This window comes from Populus trichocarpa, chromosome 15, assembly GCF_000002775.5.
Source record: "Populus trichocarpa isolate Nisqually-1 chromosome 15, P.trichocarpa_v4.1, whole genome shotgun sequence".
NCBI classification, from domain to species: Eukaryota; Viridiplantae; Streptophyta; class Magnoliopsida; order Malpighiales; family Salicaceae; genus Populus; species Populus trichocarpa.
The window spans coordinates 9,070,753-9,078,108 of record NC_037299.2 but is presented as its reverse complement, the minus strand read 5'-3'; positions in this window follow the sequence as shown (position 1 = coordinate 9,078,108).

Below are 7,356 nucleotides of genomic sequence, written 5' to 3'. Positions count from 1 at the left end.
AGTTTGGACTGCACCAATCATCTCTTTTCTAAATTTGCCCATCTCTTTGTCCTTTCAATTTCAGTACTTCAACTCATCAATCAATTCTTTCATTTATGTGATAGGCCTGCATTTAAGATGAACATTTATCATAAATTAAAGGTATCTTATATTATTAGATATGTTATTATAAAACATGCTTTAGTTAAGGAGTTATTGATACTTCAAGTGCAAAATAATGATATAAAACCTTGATAAAAATGCAATTTTAAGTACTAATCAACCATGACTGCCACTATACCCATACTTGAAGCATCAATCTTTACCATAAATAATTTATCCAAATCTGGCAATACTAGAGCATGTGGTATAGTCATGACTTCCTTAGAAAATCTAAAGGTTGTAGTAGCTTCCTCAATCCACCCCAACCTATCTTTCCTAAGTAACCTGGTTAAGGGTCTGTATATAGAACCATTTCCTTTTACAGATTCTCTATAGTAACTAGTTAGCCCTAAGAAGCCTCTGAGTTGTTTGATGGTTTTAGAAATTAGCTAGTTTACTATTGCTTGTATTTTTCTGGGGGTGGTAGCCACTCCTGTCTTAGAAATAATATGTCTCAAGAACTCCACTGAATCACTATAGAAAATACATTTATTGACTTTAGCAACCAATTTATAGGATCTTGACAATTCAAACATAGCCTGCAGAAGTCTTGGGTGGTCATTAAATTTTTGGTTGTAGATTAGAATATTATCAAAGAATACTAAGATAAACTTTCTGTCTGAGATATTCATAAAAGACTTCATTCATTAGATTATGTAAAGTGGATGAGGGCATTAGTTAAGCAAAAAGGCATAACTAATGGCCACTATAGGCTCTAAATGTAGTCTTAGAAATGTCTCCTGCTTCATTTTAATATGGTGGTAGCCAGCCTTTAAGTCAATTTTTTAGAAAATAGTTGCACCCACTAATGTTTTTAGTTATTCATCAATAAGAGGCATATGATATTTGTTTTTGATTGTGAGTTTATTTAGTGCCTTGTAATCTACACAAGTCTTTATAAGTTATCTTTCTTTTTTCACTAAGAAAATTAGGAAGACAAAAAGAATATGACTTGGTTGTATAACCCCAGACTATAGCATTTTAGACACTATAATCTTGACCACATCTTTTTGGAGTCCAAAGTGTCTATTGAGCCTTAGATTAACAAGTTGGGCTTCATCTTTCAAAGGAATTGAGTGATCTTATAACATGGGTGATTGTAAGCCTTTAGGTTCTTTAAATAAGTTCTAATATATTTTCAATAATAGTTTTAAAGAACGGTTCCTTTTAGAGTTAGGTGAGATGGTAACATACATCGATTGTAACTTACCATCCATTTCTGAAACTAGCCTCAGGCTACATAAGCTAACCTCTGATATTTAAGCAGGATTGTTCAGTAAACTACTGAACTGTTCAAATCTAATAGTCTATAATTTAATGGGATTATCTCCCCTAATCACCACTTTCTACCCCATGCCAATTGAAGGACATCCATATATCTTTGTAATTTGATACAATATCTTTCAAGGTAGCCAACCATTGTATACGTAGTACCATTTCACAACTACTTAATTCAACAATGAATACATTAGCTATAAAATCATTCCGTTGTGTTTTCCACTTAAAATTCCTTCAAATAGTTGTACATAACATTGTACCCCCATTAGTTGCCTCCACTATTCATAACTTGATTGTTGTAAGATTACATTATAATTTGCTTGCTATTTTGGAGTCAATGAAGTTAGGAGCACTTGAGTCCACAATGATGAAAAATGGATGTAACTAGCAACTCATTCCAATGTATTGATAGATATGTAAGGTGTCACTTGTTCAGGGCTAGGTTTTTCCTCAACAATACTGTTGTTATCCTCTACTTCCTCACAATCATTATCCATTATACACAAGTAATATAGTTTTCTATTTTTACATTTATAGCCTGGCACAAAACTTTCATTGTACTAAAAACACAATCCTTTGGCTCTCCTTTCATATAACTCCTTATTCCTTACAAATTTAGTGGATCTTAAGGTAGGTTCATATTGGGGATATGAGTTAGGATTTTTAACAATCAATGTGGGTGAGATTTTGTAAGTTGTTTGGCTATGGCTAGGCCTAGATTAAGCTATTTGGCTATGGCTAGGCCTAGATTAAGCTATTTGGCTAGTGTTTATTGATGCAGTTCTGGTGTAATTCTGGTGGGATCTTTTATAGGCTAAAATGTTGTCTCGATAAGCATGCCAGATTGTAGGGTTGATTTAAAGTGTTAGGTTCAAACATCTCAACTAAGTTCTTGACTTCCATTTCCAACCCTCCTAAGAAAAATATCAAGGCTTGTTTCTCAGTGATTTCAACCCTGTTCCATAGTATATCAAAATCCCTAATGTAACCTTTTAAGTATTCCATTTGTCTAAGATCCTTAGGCTATTTTAGTGGATCATTTTGACCCCTTTAATAAATTACCTCTACATATTTATCTCATGTCACAACTTGATTACTTCTACTTTTCATGAAGTTTTAGAGCCAATACAAAGTCATTCTATCTAGATAATACGAAGCTAACCTAAGTTTTTTAGCCTCAACAATATATTCTATATCAAAATATTGATTACATTTATATAACAACGTATACACATCATCACCATCAAAATTAAAAAAGTTTCTTTTGGGTTTGTGTACCTTGTAAAGGAAATAACCACCATCATAAGCTTTATATGGTCTTGTAGCAAAATTGTTTCCACTAAATGCTTGATAACCACTTTTAGTATTATGAGTATGTAGTAACTTTTATAGAAGAGTGTTTTATTGGTGAGATAACCTACTGATGAGTTCTTTGAGCTTTACAAAATTAGTTTCATGAACAAATTTAGTAACTTCTAGTGATTTTAGAACTTGCTCATATTTATGTGATTGGTCCTTGTTTACAACTTCCAATGATTCCTTCAGTCTTTTAAGATCTTGGGACCTAATGTCAAGAGCCATAGCTTGCATCTTAAGATCAATGATTTTGAAACCACTTGGTGGAAGAAACAATATAAAGGAACCAACCTAAATATGAAGTAAATAAGAAAAAGAGGAAATTGGTTTCTTGCCACACACATGGCATTACTATAAACCAAGACATTAAGAAAACAATGCGTAGTGAGTGAGTGAGTGAGTGAGGTGTAATATTTCATTCAAACTAAATGGGGAGTTTTATTTAGTAAAGAGTAATAACGATTATCTTCTTCTTCTTCTTCGTCTCTTGACAAATTCAGTATGTTTCCCTCTTCTTTATTTTTTAAACTCTTGATCGTAAGGTATCGATAAATAGCGACTCTCAAGTATCCTATGCTTTTTATGGGAAGACCATATCGTATCGGAGACGAACCAGAACCTAGAGCTGGTTCGTTTGAGGATGTCTTACACACTACAATTCACATATGGATTAGTGACACAGACCAACCAAATCCTCATACATGGGTTCTTTCTATGTAATAGTGAGAGATCCTATCATTTTGCTCATCGTGGGAACATTGTGGGATCGAAGTATAGGGGAAATTACATGGTAGAAGACGAGAGAATTTTGCTAATCTTGATTGGCTTGACACATCATTTCTTTTCTATGATGAGAACACAAATATAGTCCGAGATAAAATCAAAGATTGTATTAACATTACAAAGTTGAGATATGTAAGGAATCTTCTAGTTAGATATTTTTTTGTAGTGGTCAATCTTCGTTGGAAATCAATTTCTTGAATTTTCGCTCTTAGGAATATTCTTTTATTCTTGAAGCAAATTTAAGATCTAACACTAAATTCTATTCCTAGAAAGATTGAAAGCAATTCAAAAGAAAAGGAAGAAGAAAAAGGTGATGACTGGGTTTCTTTAAAAAAAATAAAAAAGTTATGATATTTAGCATAAGGGTTTTTAGTCATTAAATAAAAAATAGCAATCTTGTAAATAATCAAATATTTTTTGTTGATAATTTTTGGCATGCCACCACGAGGATGATGGCTATGGCTGCCATTGATCAAGAGCGTTATATTTTTTGGTAATTCCACAAGCAGTGTTGTGTGGTAGAGACGACACCTTTATATATTCTCTTATTCCTCTTTAGCTCTATCCAATTGCATAATCATTTAGTGGAAAGACAAAAAGGATATTTAAATACACAATGCGTATCTCTGTCTCATTGTATTATTATAATATTTATTTCTTTTAATTTAATGAGAGATCCTAAAAATTTCGAAATAAATACACAATATAATTAAATAATCTTGTTGAATCGAGACAATCCTACTCCTTTAACTCATCAACCGCGATATTAAATCTAATTAAAAATAATAATAATAAAATAATTATTATAGAAATTGAGACAATCCTACACCATATAATTAAATACAATATTAACATTATAACATATTTTTATCACTACCATATAAATCCCACCAGACCTCTAATTTTTTTTAATTTATATCTATACTCTATATAAATCACTCTTAACCTATATAATATATTATTAGCACTTTATTTTGCCTATAAAATATAAATAATTATGATGATTTACAAAAAAGTTATTAAAATAAAGGCTCATAAAATCTTTATTTACATCTATACTCTATATAAGTCCTATCATATCACATATAATCTTTCAAGCAAAAAGATACATTCCAATGTCCTTCGCCTTTCGGCCCCAAGTCATCTCTAATAAGACAAAACTACTTTTAACTCCATCTTTCTTGTTTCCTTTTTCAAAAAAGAAAAAGAAAAATAATGTAATATTAATCTGTAGGTGCGATTGTAAAACAACTGATTTAATTAAAAAAATTAAAATTTTTAAAATATAATTTATATTATTTTTAATATATTTTTTCAAATGAAAGTTATTTAAGTTTGAAATTTACTTATTTTTTTTTAAATAAATAAAAATAATAAGATTTAAAGTTATAACTGTTTAGTTATAAAATCTCTGATATCATAATAAAAAACTATCTTAATTTAATAATTTAAACTGAAATTTTAAGATATAAATTTATATCAGGGAAATCTCTTCTTAGAAAGGTCAGATGAGGGGAAACTACAGCAAGGTGGAAATACATGGGAGTTGAAGGGAAAGCCATGGATGCTTGTTGGACCCACCCACTTTGGGTAGCTTACAGGCTGTTTGAGAAATTGCATCTACAAATTCCAAAGACGACGGGAACAAAGAATAATGAGAGGTGGCCCTGAAAGAAAACATATTCGACTGGGCATGGACTGGCCATTACTCGGATGACTCCGGCAGCAAGGAGAACCAATTCGAAAGAAAGTTGACGATAGCGCTACGAGAGCATGAAGAAAAGACAGGCACATGAAGAAGACGTAGCTCTTTTTACTTGCAGAAATGGCGAAAATAGAAATCATGCAGTCACCAGTTTCTGCTATCATTCACGATTGCATTCAGAAAGCATTTATGCCATTAAAAAATAATAAAATAATATTATAATGTATTTATATATATATATATAAAAACCACTAGAAAGACAAATGATTCGTTTAAAACACACGGTGGTCTTGCCACTTAAGTAGCTTGTGACTGTGAGTGGGGATGTGGCACATCAGACATTGACTCTTGACTTCTACCTTGAAAGAGCAGAACCAGCCCCCATGACCTTGTTTAAGCTGACTCACCAACATGTTTGTGATCTTTCATTCGCATATGCTGAAGGATGTCCGACAGGTACATGCTGCATATGCTCTGGTTCGGGCAATCATCTAACGCCACATTTTATTCCAAGCTAGACATCATATCCACCTTTAGAATTACCTCCCACAACTTCAGAATCTGATCTTAATATAAAGCTGACAAGACTCTGGACCAATAAAAAACAATTAGCCGGACAAAGGTTGCATTGCTGAGAGGATTTGATTCTTCAATTTAATTACTTTTCATTACGGGATTTAATAGTTTTACAAATATAAATTTATGTTGATATTTATACTCATGGTCCGTCGGTACATATATTATTGATGGGCTCACGGATAGAAACAGTGATGCAAGCAATGAGTCGTTCATATTTTTCATTAAGATGGGTTGTCCGAGTTTATACACGGATATATTTATACAAAACAATAAATAAAAAAATAGATGTAATAAAAACATAATGGAGTCGTCGGTGTGTATGGTAACGAAACCATGAACATACCAGTTTTGATTTTCCACACCGGAATATGACTGTCGCGTGAAACACGCAAATATCACGTGCTGAAAGTATCCCGTCCATACAACTTCTGAGATGTATGACGATTTGAAATCCTTCCAAACCACCACGTCATTCCAGCTTGGAAGTTCTCTTTCTTTCATATATTTTTTGGCAACATATATGGTACAAATTAATTATCTGTTAGTAAATGAAAAATAAAACTTTAATATTTGGAATAAAAAAATATATCTTGAATTCGATCTTACCTGATTGCAGTGTGATTCTCCTTAATCCTCCTTGCAACATTATTACCAGCGCTCTCTCATTCAAATCTTCCCTTGAAGTAAAAATTTATAAAAGGTAAATTTTAGTAATTTCAATAAAGTAACCAAATTAACATAAAAAATATTTAAGTTAATACTAACCTTGAACCTTGAAAACTATGCACTGACCTACGTTTTCCATTCAGGATGTTTGAAAACTTGGCTCCATAGAAACAATGGAATTTCCATCGTTAAATGTTATTGTTCTTGCAGCCTCAATGTTTGTAAACTTGAAATTGCATTCGTTAAATGAAATTATTTTTCAAAAATTATTAAACATGTCATTGTGAAAGCAAAACAAACTTATATTGAAAGTTCATCCTTCCACTAGGCCTCGTACTTGCAGGTAAATAGATCACGTTGTGAAGGGACATCCCTCGGCGTTTCAGCATCGCACTCGACGAACCTGCATCCTGAGTCAATATTTGTGCCTCAAGTGCCTATTCTTGATCGACACCTAATGACTTGTGGTTGTTAGCATATTTTTTAGAAGAATTAGCAGTGATCTTATCCTCGCGAAGTGTAGTAGACTTTGCCCTAGAAATCTACACAAATTAACAGATAAAGAAATATAAAAAAATTCCTATTTTTTTAATATAAAAAAAAGATAAAGCTACACTTCGCGAGGTGACAAGAATTAGCAGTGATCTTATCCTCGCGAAGTGCAGTAGACTTTGCCATAATCAGGATACTCAAACTTCAGAATCTGATCTTAATATAAAACTGACAAGACTCTGGACCAATAAAAACAATTAGCCGGACAAAGGTTGCATTGCTAAGAGGATTTGATTCTTCATTTTAATTACTTCACACTACCGAATGTAATAGTTTTATCGACAAAAATTCTTGTC